Below are 13,816 nucleotides of genomic sequence, written 5' to 3' on the forward strand. Positions count from 1 at the left end.
CAGAAGATAGGGTGTGGGAGGATGTAAGGAGTAAACAATAGGTGGGGATAGAGCCCAAAGAGAGAGAACAAAGGACTGGATAACAATCTTGCTAAGAGGGTGAATAGCTATTAATGTGGACTGTTAGTGGCTAACAATGGGTTGTGTGTATTCTCACAAGGCCTGATGTGTGGAAGTTGGGATATGGTCATGGGAGATCTCAGAGTCCAGAAGACAGCAGGATCCACAACCTGAATGTTTTTTTTAACCATCCAATGACAACACTCCCACATAATTGTATTTCTGTTCATGCATAAAATACTTTGGGATTGGATTTTTAAGATCTTATCTCTGGATGACTCCTGGCACACAATTCCCAGAAACACAGTTGCATGGAAAATTGCTTTAATGATCTGAAGGATGTACTCACATCAAATACCATTCACTCGTATCCTCATTGATCCATACTGACTGCTCATCTAGGAATGTCTTAATTTGAAATTCTCAATCTTCAAAAGTCTACACGGTGTTTGCACTTTGTATCTGTGTATCCTCCTTCAGCTCTACAACTTCCCAAGATGTTAGCTCTCCTCCCATTCTAACCTTTTGTCTTTTCTCAATTTCTTTGCTCCACCATTAGTTTCCTTGGCCCTCAGATCTGCAATTTCTTCCTGAAATCTCTCCATATCCCTTCCTCCCACTCCTGCTAATATGAGTTCAGAAAAAAATTGAGTTGAACTCTCAGCTGGATGCAAAGATGCTTTTTTGGTAATTGTATTTTTTTTTTGGAGGAAATCTCATCCGCCCTATTATGGACCCTACATCATTGTATCTGATCTTTCTGTGTGATGAGAATGCCTCCAGGTCAAAATACACACTGCCCCATGAAGGTTTGGTTCCCCATTTTAAATCAGATTTTCTACCACACACCGCTTTGGTCTGGAAATGTAAGGATTGGAAGTCCATTAAAATCATGACAACTTTGAGAGTTTGTGAAGAAAATGACATACCTGCTGAACAATCTGGAACATACTGAATGATAAGTGTAAAATGTTTTCATGATTTAAAACATCACTATCAGTTGCTAAATTGTAACATAGACGTATTTTTAATTTAGTGAAGTATAGGGATATGTACTTTAAACTAAGTTGACCCTTAAATTGGCGAACCTACTCTATATTGTTTGTATGCATTACAGTACTTTTTCAATCAACAAAGCACCACTGTGCAGGGAAAAAATGTTCCAAACACCCTATGATGTTATGACTTCATCTTTTGTACTATATATTTAAATGACTCTGATTGGGTAAAATAAAAACGTGATGCTGATGTACAAAAAATGCCACCTAGTGCTCTCATTGTGGCTAAAAAGTTGAAAGATAATCTATTCTGGAAAAAAAATCAAATTCTCTGCTCCCTTATTTTGATTCGAGACAAAAAAACCCTGCAGATGCTGAAATTAAAGGTAGACAGGCAGGAGACTGGAGGAATACAGCAAGGCAGGCAGTACCAGGAGGCTGGAGGAACACTGCAAGGCAGGCAGTACCAGGAGGCTGGAGGAACACTGCAAGGCAGGCAGTACCAGGAGGCTGGAGGAACACTGCAAGGCAGGCAGTACCAGGAGGCTGGAGGAACACTGCAAGGCAGGCAGTACCAGGAGGCTGGAGGAACACTGCAAGGCAGGCAGTACCAGGAGGCTGGAGGAACACTGCAAGGCAGGCAGTACCAGGAGGCTGGAGGAACACTGCAAGGCAGGCAGTACCAGGAGGCTGGAGGAACACTGCAAGGCAGGCAGTACCAGGAGGCTGGAGGAACACTGCAAGGCAGGCAGTACCAGGAGGCTGGAGGAACACTGCAATGCAGGCAGTACCAGGAGGCTGGAGGAACACTGCAAGGCAGGCAGTACCAGGAGGCTGGAGGAACACTGCAAGGCAGGCAGTACCAGGAGGCTGGAGGAACACTGCAAGGCAGGCAGTACCAGGAGGCTGGAGGAACACTGCAAGGCAGGCAGTACCAGGAGGCTGGAGGAACACTGCAAGGCAGGCAGTACCAGGAGGCTGGAGGAACACTGCAAGGCAGGCAGTACCAGGAGGCTGGAGGAACACTGCAAGGCAGGCAGTACCAGGAGGCTGGAGGAACACTGCAAGGCAGGTAGTACCAGGAGGCTGGAGGAACACTGCAAGGCAGGCAGTACCAGGAGGCTGGAGGAACACAGCAAGGCAGGTAGCATCAGGAGGCTGGAAGAATAGAGCAAGGCAGGTAGCATCAGGAGGCTGGAGGAACACAGCAACGCAGGCAGTACCAGGAGGCTGGAGGAACACAGCAAGGCACGCAGTATCAGGAGGCTGGAGGAACACTGCAAGGCAGGCAGTACCAGGAGGCTGGAGGAACACTGCAAGGCAGGCAGTACCAGGAGGCTGGAGGAACACTGCAAGGCAGGCAGTATCAGGAGGCTGGAGGAACACTGCAAGGCAGGCAGTATCAGGAGGCTGGAAGAACACAGCAAGGCAGGCAGCATCAGGAGGCTGGAGGAACACAGCAAGGCAGGCAGCATCAGGAGGGAGGAAGAACACAGCAAGGCAGGCAGCATCAGGAGGGAGGAAGAACACAGCAAGGCAGGCAGCATCAGGAGGGAGGAAGAACACAGCAAGGCAGGCAGCATCAGGAGGCTGGAAGAATAGAGCAAGGCAGTTAGCATCAGGAGGCTGGAGGAACACAGCAAGGCAGGCAGTATCAGGAGGCTGGAAGAACACAGCAAGGCAGGCAGCATCAGGAGGGAGGAAGAACACAGCAAGGCAGGCAGCATCAGGAGGGAGGAAGAACACAGCAAGGCAGGCAGCATCAGGAGGCTGGAAGAACACAGCAAGGCAGGCAGTATCAGGAGGGAGGAAGAACATAGCAAGGCAGGCAGCATCAGGAGGCTGGAAGAACATAGCAAGGCAGGCAGCATCAGGAGGCTGGAAGAACACAGCAAGGCAGGCAGCATCAGGAGGGTGGAGGAACACAGTAAGGCAGGCAGCATCAGGAGGGTGGAGGAACACAGCAAGGCAGGCAGCATCAGGAGGGTGGGGGAACACAGCAAGGCAGGCAGCATCAGGAGGGAGAGGAACACAGCAAGGCAGGCAGAATCTGGAGGGTGGGGGAACACAGCAAGGCAGGCAGCATCAGGAGGGAGAGGAACACAGCAAGGCAGGCAGCATCAGGAGGGTGGAGGAACACAGCAAGGCAGGCAGCATCAGGAGGGTGGAGGAACACAGCAAGGCAGGCAGCATCAGGAGGGTGGAGGAACACAGCAAGGCAGGCAGCATCAGGAGGGTGGAGGAACACAGCAAGGCAGGCAGCATCAGGAGGGTGGAGGAACACAGCAAGGCAGGCAGCATCAGGAGGGAGAGGAACACAGCAAGGCAGGCAGCATCAGGAGGGTGGGGGAACACAGCAAGGCAGGCAACATCAGGAGGGTGGGGGAACACAGCAAGGCAGGCAGCATCAGGAGGGTGGGGGAACGCAGCAAGGCAGGCAGCATCAGGAGGGAGAGGAACACAGCAAGGCAGGCAGAATCTGGAGGGTGGGGGAACAAAGCAAGGCAGGCATCATCAGGAGGGTGGGGGAACACAGCAAGACAGGCAGCATCAAGAGGGTGGGGGAACACAGCAAGGCAGGCAGCATCAGGAGGCTGGAGGAACACAGTAAGGCAGGCAGCATCTGGAGGGTGGTGGAACACAGCAATGCAGGCAGCATCAGGGGAGTGGAGGAACACAGCAAGGCAGGCAGTGTATGGAGGCTGGAGGAACATAGCAAGGCAGGCAGCGTCAGGGGGCTGGAAGAACACAGCAAGGCCGGCAGTATATGGAGGCTGGAAGAACACTGCAAGGCAGGCAGCATCAGGAGGCTGGAAAAACACAGCAAGGCAGGCAGCATCAGGAGGCTGGAATAACACAACAAGGCAGACAGCATCAGGAGGCTGGAATAACACAGCAAGGCAGGCAGCATCAGGAGGCTGGAGGAACACAGCAAGGCAGGCAGCATCAGGATGCTGGAGGAACACAGCAAGGCAGGCAGCATCTGGAGGCTGGAAGAACACAGCAAGGCAGGCAGCATCTAGAGGGTAGGGGAACACAGCAAGGCAGGCAGCATTCAGGGGGCTGGGGGAACACAGCAAGGCAGGCAGCATCAGGGGTCTGGAGGAGCACAGCAAGGCAGACAGCATCAGGAGGCTGGGGGAACACAGCAAGGCAGGCAGCATTCAGGGGGCTGGGGGAACACAGCAAGACAGGCAGCATCAGGAGGCTGGAGGAACACATCAAGGCAGGCAGCATCCGGAGTCTGGGGGAACACAGCAAGGCAGGCAGCATCAGGAGGCTGGAAGAACACATCAAGGCAGGCAGCATCAGGAGGCTGGAGGAAGACAGCAAGGCAGGCAGCATCAGGAGGCTGGAGGAACACAGCAAGGCAGGCAGCATCAGGAGGCTGGAGGAACACATCAAGGCAGGCAGCATCAGGAGGCTGGAGGAACACAGCAAGGCAGGCAGCATCAGGAGGCTGGAAGAACACATCAAGGCAGGTTGCCACAGGAGGCTGGAATAATACAACAAGGCAGACAGCATCAGGAGGCTGGAATAACATAGCAAGGCAGGCACTATCAGGAGGGTGGAATAGCACAGCAAGGCAGGCACTATCAGGAGGGTGGAATAGCACAGCAAGGCAGGCACTATCAGGAGGCTGGCAGAACAAAGCAAGACAGGCAGCATCAGGAGGCTGGAGGAACACAGCAAGGCAGGCAGCATCTAGAGGGTAGGGGAACAAAGCAAGGCAGGCAGCATCAGGGGGCTGGGGGAACACAGCAAGGCAGGCAGCATCAGGAGGCTGGAGGAACACTGCAAGGCAGGCAGTACCAGGAGGCTGGAGGAACACAGCAAGGCAGGCAGTACCAGGAGGCTGGAGGAACACTGCAAGGCAGGCAGCATCAGGAGGCTGGAGGAACACTGCAAGGCAGGCAGTACCAGGAGGCTGGTGGAACACAGCAAGACAGGCAGCATCAGGAGACTGGTGGAACACAGCAAGGCAGGTAACCTCAGGAGGCTGGAATAACACAACAAGGCAGGCAGCATCAGGAGGCTCGGGGAACACAACAAGGCAGGCAGCATCAGGAGGCTGGAAGAACAGAGCAAGGCAGGTAACGTCAGGAGGCTGGAATAACACAACAAGGCTGGCAGCATCAGGAGGCTAAAGAACACAGCAAGACAGGCAGCATCAGGAGGCTGGAGGAACACAGCAAGGCAGGCAGCATCAGGAGGCTGGAAGAACACAGCAAGGCAGGCAGCATCAGGAGGGTGGAATAACACAGCAAGGCAGGCAGCATCAGGAGGCTGGTGGAACACAGCAAGGCAGCCTGCGTCAGGAGGCTGGAGGAACACAGCAAGGCAGGCAGTATCAGGAGGGTGGGGGAACACAGCAAGGCAGGCAGCATCTGGAGGGTGGAGGAACACAGCAAGGCAGGCAGCATCAGGAGGCTGGAGGAACACAGCAAGGCAGGCAGCATTAGGAGGCTGGAGGAACACAGCAAAGCAGGCAGCATCTGGAGGGTGGGGACAGGACCTGAAGAAGGGTTACACCCGAAATATCGACTTCTCCACCTCCTGACACAGCCTGCCTTGCTGTGTTCCCCCAACCTCCTGATGCTGCCTGCCTTGCTGTGTTCCTCCAGCCTCCTGATACAGCCTGCCTTGCTGTGTTCCTCCAGCCTCCTAATACTGCCTGTCCTGCTGTGTTCTTCTAAACTCCAGTTTGTCTACCTTTATTTTGATTGACAAGCAATCAATCTAAATTGTATTGAAGATCTTCTGTTCTTCGTTTTTCAGATAGTGGCCAATGGTTTTGAAGACAGTGCTAATTGATTTCAGCACAACAGGCATATCGTTCATCTGAGAAATGGTACTAACAGCAGGATTACAGATATTACAATGGTTATTCTTGCAAGAATGAATTCTGTTTCATATCAATGATACTGAGGCTTTTATTATATCTTGAGAGGTTTTTGTTCCTAAGGTATGTGCAGTTTGCAAATCAAAAAGTATGCAAGTCTTGCTTTTCAAACCCAAAGGGAAGTTCCAACCCATTTCTCTTTCGTCAAACTTCTGTTCCCTTGTTCAACTGTGCCTGTATATGTTTTGGTGTAAATCTTCCTAGTTTTCATTCTTTTGAGTACTTTAGCAAATAGTGATATGTTTAAGCTGACCGATAGGCACATTCATTGCTGTTATTCATGCATATATTGATATTCTCATTCACTCACATCACTAAAATAAATATATGCTGCTGTGAATCTTTTCTCACCATTTCCATGTTTATGGCATTGCGTTTGGCTCACCATTACACTGCTTTGAGGTCTGCAAGCTATCATGAAAATATTCCGACAAACACTGTGCAAGCAACCCACTGAATCATGCAGTGAACTATTAACATACTTGTTGCCATCATCTTAAAAAAAATCAGGAAACATCCGGCTACTGTTGGAAATGATTAAGGTGTTTTCACTTCGGTTTTGCAATTAAATCCTCAGTAATAATTCTAATAATATAATTTATAAGCACACAGGTTAGTTCAAGTATGGAAATTATATTTTACTGCATCAGTAATCTTAAATACATGGGATTGTAAGATTTCCATAACTGTTTATGAGGATATTTATCATATATCACGATGTATAAATCAACCTTCAAAATATTAAAAGGTCCTTCCAAAAATAAGGCATCAATGTATACATTGAGTATAAAATGTGAACTGCCTGTGCTGACATAGGTGTTCACCATTTTGAAATATGGAAAAATCGTAACATTAGGAATTAAAATTAATCCATGTAACATGTTGTATTGAATTTACATGCAGATGCTCAACCACAATCTAAATATTTAAAAAAATGAAAAATGCACTGCCTTCAACATTCAACACAAAGAGTTAATCATAGTCATTAAACCACTTTGGCTATGGAATCATTATATGTATCCCACTATGAGTCAAATTTGGCCCTCATAATTTTAGAACTCTTCTTTCATAATAGCCACTATTTCCATCCATTGAATTAGATATTTTACATTTTTTGAATGATCAGATGTCAATTTCTATTCTTAGATAAGCAGAGGGTTTACTGCACAAAATCAGTAAGTACACCTAGATTTGCTTGGACATAATTACTAGGACATTAGGGAGCTGGTGCAGATAAATCTGCTCCCTCCAAAAGCGAGAGTAGAACGCCTTGTCACCACTCACTAACTGTGTGCAACATCAGTAGAATAAGTGGAATCTTGTGACGTGAACAGTAACCCCTTCAGAAGCACAACCAACACAGCACTTACCAGAACTGTATTTGAATGTTTCCATTCCACAGTTAAGCAGCTGGGTTTTATGGAAATTCATGAGTCTTTCAAAAATGTTGTTGAAGTGACATGGATACTTTTTGCTGTTGTGTAACAATGAATTGAAAACTGATCCTTTGCCATTGAGGTCTCTTAGTAATCTCTGGGCAATCTTGATCTTCTGCCACAGCAACAGAAATTTTCATTCCATGAACTGATTAGACCAATTCATTGTTCCTCTGACATTCCTGGTGGATTTGAGGTTTTATTTACACATTGTGTTTCTGGGGTGATGTAATTATTCAGATATTTTCAAGGGCTCATTCAGACATTCTTCTCAAGTTCAGGCCAATTGTTGGTCCCTCTTCTCATCTGTTATTTGACCTTGATCAACTTCTTCAAGATATATTCCTTCTTCTTCCATTCTCCAATCATTTATCCTAACTTAATATCAAATACCCTCACTGCAGATAATTTATTTGACGAGTTAATAAGTGTCACAACATTTATCTTGAAACCAGATTCCTCCTTTATTCTTTTTGTCTGAAAATGCTCCTCTCTTAGCTGTTCACCATGCATTGTCTGATGTCTTAAACTCCTATCTATCATTCTGGGAACAGAACCCCTATTGCTGATTAATCCCATGTACTGTCTTATACATGATATACTGTGTATATCTTGAATTTCTATGGTTAAAGTGTAGCATTTCTTAGCAGAAAAGACAGGTCACTTTATACAAATAAATATTCATATGAATAAGAAGCAGAGGAAGACCATTCAGCCCCTTATTCCTGTTCTACCATTTAATAATATCATGGCTAATCTGACTGTACCTTAAATCCTCATTCCTGTCTATCCCAGTAATATTTTAGCCCCTTACTTAGCAAAAACCTACAAACATCTGCTTTAAAAATGCTGACTTTGCTTCTATCACCTTTTCAGGAACAGAGTTCCAAAGACTCGCCAACCAATGAGAGAAAAAATATCAAACATATTTCTTTTTTTGGAAACAAAAATAGAGATTGCTAGAAAAGCTCAGCAGTTCTGGCAGCATCTGTGGAGAGAAATCAGAGTTAATGTTCCTCAGAACGTTATCTTAACTTGGTCACTCCTAATTTTTAAGCAGTGACCCTTAGTTCTAGATTCTTCCATGCATGTATCCCATCATGACGCCTCAGAATTTTACATTTCAATCAAATCACCTCTCTTTAACTCCAGCAGATGCAAGCCCAGCCTGCTTAACCTCTCCTCAAAATAATCCACTTATTTTAGGTATTATTCTCGCAACCCTTCATTAAATATGGCTGCCAATACTCTGCACTATACTACAGATGTGGTCATATCAGTGTTCTATGTAACTGAAGCTTAATCACCCCAACATTGTATGTATTCAATTCTCATCACAATAAATGTTAACATTCTGTTAGTTTTATTAATTATGAACTGAACCTGTATACTTACCTTTTGTGATTCATAAACCCAGTTCTCTCTGTCAATATCTCTCTGTTTAGAAAGTATGCTTTGTTTTTGTTCTTGCTGCCAAAATGAATGTATACACCAAATGCAGCCTGAAAAGTGACCTTTGCTGACTAGAAAATGTGGTTGTCTAATCTGCTAGGTTGATATACATACCATTATCTCTTTTGGCAGGACTAAGAGATTTCTCATGAGGAATACACTAACTTTTTCAGCTGACCATTCCTAAAGTAACTTCCTCAAAAGCTGCAAGCTTGTCATGCCTTTAAATCTTCAGTTGCTGTGACAAATTTGTGTTCAAATAATTACCTTATTTAAACCTCGATTTTTCATATTGAAAACAAATGAAATAATTGAAGATGAATCACATAAGTGGAATTTTTCTTGTAAGTAGAGATATTTCCTTGTTAATCTTCTTTACTATCCCCTCTAAACTTTCACCTGGAATGCATTCCAGAAATGTCCCTGAGTCAAAACACTCCTGTCCTTAATGGCTTGGAATCATGCTTAATATAAGAAGATTCTAATAAAGGGAACTCCCCAGATGTGACTGCCACTTCCCAGCTTTTTTATACCAATGATCTATTTGTCTACTTTGATTACGTATCAGTTTGAACATTTAAAAATATGCCTTTAAGAGTTGGTCAGGAATTTCTTGGAACTTTCCAGCATAATTATAGAGCAAGTTCCCTAAATTTTGCCCTACATGGAAATTTTTGAAATGTCAGTCATTTGGTATAAATTGCGCTCGGAAAAAATGTGATTCCGTAAGTGAGATTGGGATTCGAAAAATGAATTCTAATGGATTCGTTTCCTTGTATATCTCTTTGTGCTCTTTTTTCCCCATATTGCAATATGAAAAGGGAAGATTTAATCACTTGTAGATTAGTTCCACTTGTATCAAAAACTTATTTTAATAGTTCAAATAAGAAATTCTGCAATGACATTTAACTGAGATTTCCCCAAGCAGGTACTGACTGTGAGTTTTTAGTTTATTCAGTTGTAATAGAATTAAATAAGGACTGCTTGCATGTTAAATTGCAGTGTGCGTAAAATTATGTGATGGACAAAGCTAACTTACAGATCCTACTCCATTAAGTTGTGAATGGTGATAGATAATTAAACAACTAACTGGAGGAAGAGAGTCCACAAGTATCCCCATCCTCAATGATGGGGGAGCCCAGCACATCAGTCCAAAAGACAAAGCTGAAGTATTTGTCACTCTCTTTAGCCAGAATTACTCAGTGGATGATTCATCTCAGCTTCTGTTGGACATCCATATTATTACAAACACCAGTCTTCAGCCAATTAATTTCATTCCACACAATTAGGAAACAGCTGATAGCACTGGATACTACCAGTACTAGTCCAAAGATGTGCAGGTCAGGTGGACTGGTCATGTTAAATTGCCCATAGTGTTAGGTGCATTGGTCAGAGGGGAATGGGTCTGGGTGGGTTACTCTTTGGAGGATCGGTATGGACGTGTTCGGCCGAAGGGCCTGTTTCCACACTGTAGGGAATCTAATCTAAACTACGAAGTCTATGGGCCCTGATGACATAGTACTGAAATTTGAGTTCCAGAGCTCGACACCTCCTGCGATAAAAGGTCCCGTATCACTACGGCGCTGGCAGCTATCTGACAATGTGAACATTTTTCCTAATGTGCCCTGTCTACAAAAAAAGGTCTAATTCAATTCAACAGTTACTGTTTCATCAGCCTCCTATCTAAACCTCAGCAAAGTGATGGAAAGTGTTGTATAAGGTAAAGTTCTGAAAAGATTAATGCTGAAGACTGCATTTAGCTCCACTTGATCTGATGATGACATGAGGAGAATGACAGGACAACTTAAGATCTTGAAAAGGTTGGACCTGTGTCTCCCATTTGTCAAAGTAACAATGTCGACTTTACTAATGTAAGTCAAGGCTGATTCCTATTGTGCAATAGACTACATATTGTTTAAGACAATAGCCTCTCCTCATTAGAATACCTATGGATTTAACCCCACTACTTTAGAGTCACTTGGCTCTATAGGCCCATTCAGAAAAAGGGACAGTGGCAATGATGTACTCAACCACATATTGGTGGTGGTGGTATCACATGCTCATATGACAGAAGACATCACTGACAGTGCCATCAAGTAACATGTGTAGCAATTAGCTGCTCACTGACACTCAGTTTGGGTTGCCCCATGGCCATTTGATTCTTGATCACATCACAGCCTTAGCATAAGTATGCATGAGAAAAGGTGAACTCAAAAAGGGAGGTGAGAGTGACTGTCCATAATATCAATAAGTAGGGATTAAACTTGTATGCATCAAGGCAACCTCATAAAATTGAAGTCAATGGGAATCAGAGGGAAACTCTCCACGAAACAGCATAAATGAGGATGATTGTGGTTGTTGGTGGCCAATCATCTCAGTCCCAAGACATCTCAGCAGGAGTTCCTCAGAACAGTTTCCTCATCCCAATCTCATTCACAATGATCTTCATTCCATCATTTGTTCAGACATTGGGGTGTGCACTGACGATTGCACAATGTTCAGCTCTGCTCATGATTCCTCAGATTCTGAAACAGTTCAGATGTATCTAGATGTGAATAACTCCCAGCTTGGGCTGATAAATGAAACATAACATTCATGCCATATAAGTGTCAGGCAATGCCATTATCAACACTAGGGATCCTAATCATCTCCCCTTCTCCCCTTACCATTCAATGGCACGATCATCACTGAACCCCGGACTATCAACATTCTGGCAGTTACTATTGACCAGAAACAGAATTGGAATGGCCACTATGTGTGTGTATATATAGATATATATAGTGTGTGTATATATAGATATATATAGGGCTTAGAAGAGCGGGTACTGGAATTTCTGACGTGGGTAACTTAGCTCCTGACTCCCTAATACCTGTCCATCATCTATAAGGCACAAGTCAGGAGTGGGTTGGAATACACTCCACTTGCCTGAATGAGTGAAGCTCTGAGCTTGATACCATCCAGAACAAAGTAACCTGCTTAGTCAGCATGCCATCCGTGAACTTAAACATTTACACCCTCGACCACTGATGCATGGAGGCAACAAGATGCCACAACAACTGTTCACGGCTCCTCCTACCTCACTTTCTAAACCCATGACCTCTCCCATCCAGAAGGAGAAAGGCAGCAGATGCATAGGAACACAGCCAACTGCAGAATCCTCATCAAGCCAAACACCATCCTGACCTTAGGATTGTATCATCAGTCTGTCACTGTCACTCGGTCAAAATCCTGAAACTCCCTTCCTTGTATTTCTGTAAGTGTACCTGAACCATGTGGACAACAGCAGTTCAAGAAGGAGACTTCCCTCCACATTCTCCATGGCAATTAGGGATGAGCAAGACATACTGGCCTTGCATGGCCATCCACATCCCATAAGAGAATTAGACAAAAAGAGTTTAAGCTTCATTACATCCTGTCAAAGGGGTTAAAAATAAATTGGTTAATATCTGCACTACGAGAATCATTGGTGTGTCAGTCTTGGCTTAGAACTTTCAGCCTTGGTTTGGAAGAACATTATTTTACTTGCTTATTTTGGTGAATTAAACACATAATGTTGCACCATGCTTCTGTATGATACTAAGAGAAAGTCAGAGGTGTAGTCTTTTAGAAAATATGTCAGAAACAAGGCTGAGCCTCCCTTCTTAGGCAGAATTAAAATAGGGAAGGGTACAATTCAAAAGAGAACTGGTTTTCTGGTCTCCTGAGAAATACTTACCAATTGAACTACACCACAGAAACAGATAACCTGACCATTTATCTCATTGCTGTTTTTGGAATCTCACAAATTATTAGCTTGTTACATTATAAATGAGTCTCGGATTTAAAAAAATATTTTATTGTCTGTGTTGCACATTATCTTGGAGGGCTGAAAGGTACTGAAAATGAAAGTTACCCTTTTTTTCAAGGAATTGCTGGTAGGCAAATTGTTGGAGGGAATCTTGACAAACAGGATTTACATGTATTTGGAAATACAGGACAGATTAGGGACAGTCAACATGGCTTTGTGCACAGGAAATTGTGTCTCATTAACTTGATTGAGTCTTTTGAAAAAATAATGAAGAAGGTTGATGAGGACAGAGCAGTGGGTGTGATCTATATGGACTTCAATAAGGTGTTCGACAAGGTTCCTCATGGTCGACCGGTTAGCAAGGTTAGATCAGATGGAATACAGGGAGAATTAGCTATTTGGATACAGAATTGGTTCAAACATAGAAGACAGAGGTTGGTGGTGGAAGACTGACGCTTGTGACCTGCGGTGTGCCAAAATGATTGGTATTGTGTCCACTGCTTTTTGTCATTTACATGAACAATTTGGATGTGAACAAAGGAGGTATCATTAGTAGGTTTGCAGGTAACACTAAAATTGGAGGTATAGTGGACAGCAAAAAAGGTTACCTCAGAATACAATGGGATCTTGATCAGATGGGCCAATGAGCTGAGGAGTGGTAGATGGAATTTAATTCAGATAAATGCGAGATGCTGCATTTTGGAAAGGCAAATCAAAGCAGGACTTATACACTTAATGGTAAGGTCCTAGGGAGTGTTGCTGAACAAAGAGACCTCGAAGTGCAGGTTCATAGTTCCTTGAAAGTAGAGTCACAAGTAGATAGGATAGTGAAGAAAGCACTTGTTATGCTTGCCTTTATTGGTCAGTGCACTGAGTATAGGAGTTGGGAAGTCATGTTGCGGCTGTACAGGACATTGGTTGTGGGAATTTATACATTCCTGCTGTACCCCAACAAAATAATCAATCCCATAGATTAAGAACTAATAACTATGAGTCCTTCTTTCAAAATAATCCTTTGTAGGTGCCATAAAAAATATGGGCAATGGTCGGCTTTTAAACTGTTTGAGAATAGTCATATGAAATATGTGATCATTGATGATTAATTTATTTCATGATATTTATTAACAGTTTGAAAGCTTATGATACATACTTGGTCTTTATTCAATGGAATCTTGAAATT

At 44.3% G+C, this 13,816-nt stretch overlaps 1 protein-coding gene across 2 annotated transcripts in view; it reads right to left on the reverse strand.

Annotated features, from left to right (window-relative positions):
- uts2r1 (urotensin 2 receptor 1) overlaps positions 1–13,816 on the reverse strand; it is a 31,303-nt gene that overhangs the window by 8,174 nt on the left and 9,313 nt on the right. The window contains exon 2 of one of the 2 annotated variants that reach the window (XM_043714608.2): positions 11,249–11,374. The exons of the other annotated variant lie outside the window; for it this stretch is intronic. The gene's annotated coding sequence lies outside the window, so the exon portion shown is untranslated. Of the gene's footprint in view, positions 1–11,248; positions 11,375–13,816 lie in introns of those variants that run through there. 2 annotated transcript variants of the gene reach the window in all.

Source organism: Chiloscyllium plagiosum, unplaced genomic scaffold (assembly GCF_037043375.1).
Source record: "Chiloscyllium plagiosum isolate Xiang-an unplaced genomic scaffold, Cpla_swu_hap1 HiC_scaffold_25, whole genome shotgun sequence".
Lineage (NCBI taxonomy): Eukaryota > Metazoa > Chordata > Chondrichthyes > Orectolobiformes > Hemiscylliidae > Chiloscyllium > Chiloscyllium plagiosum.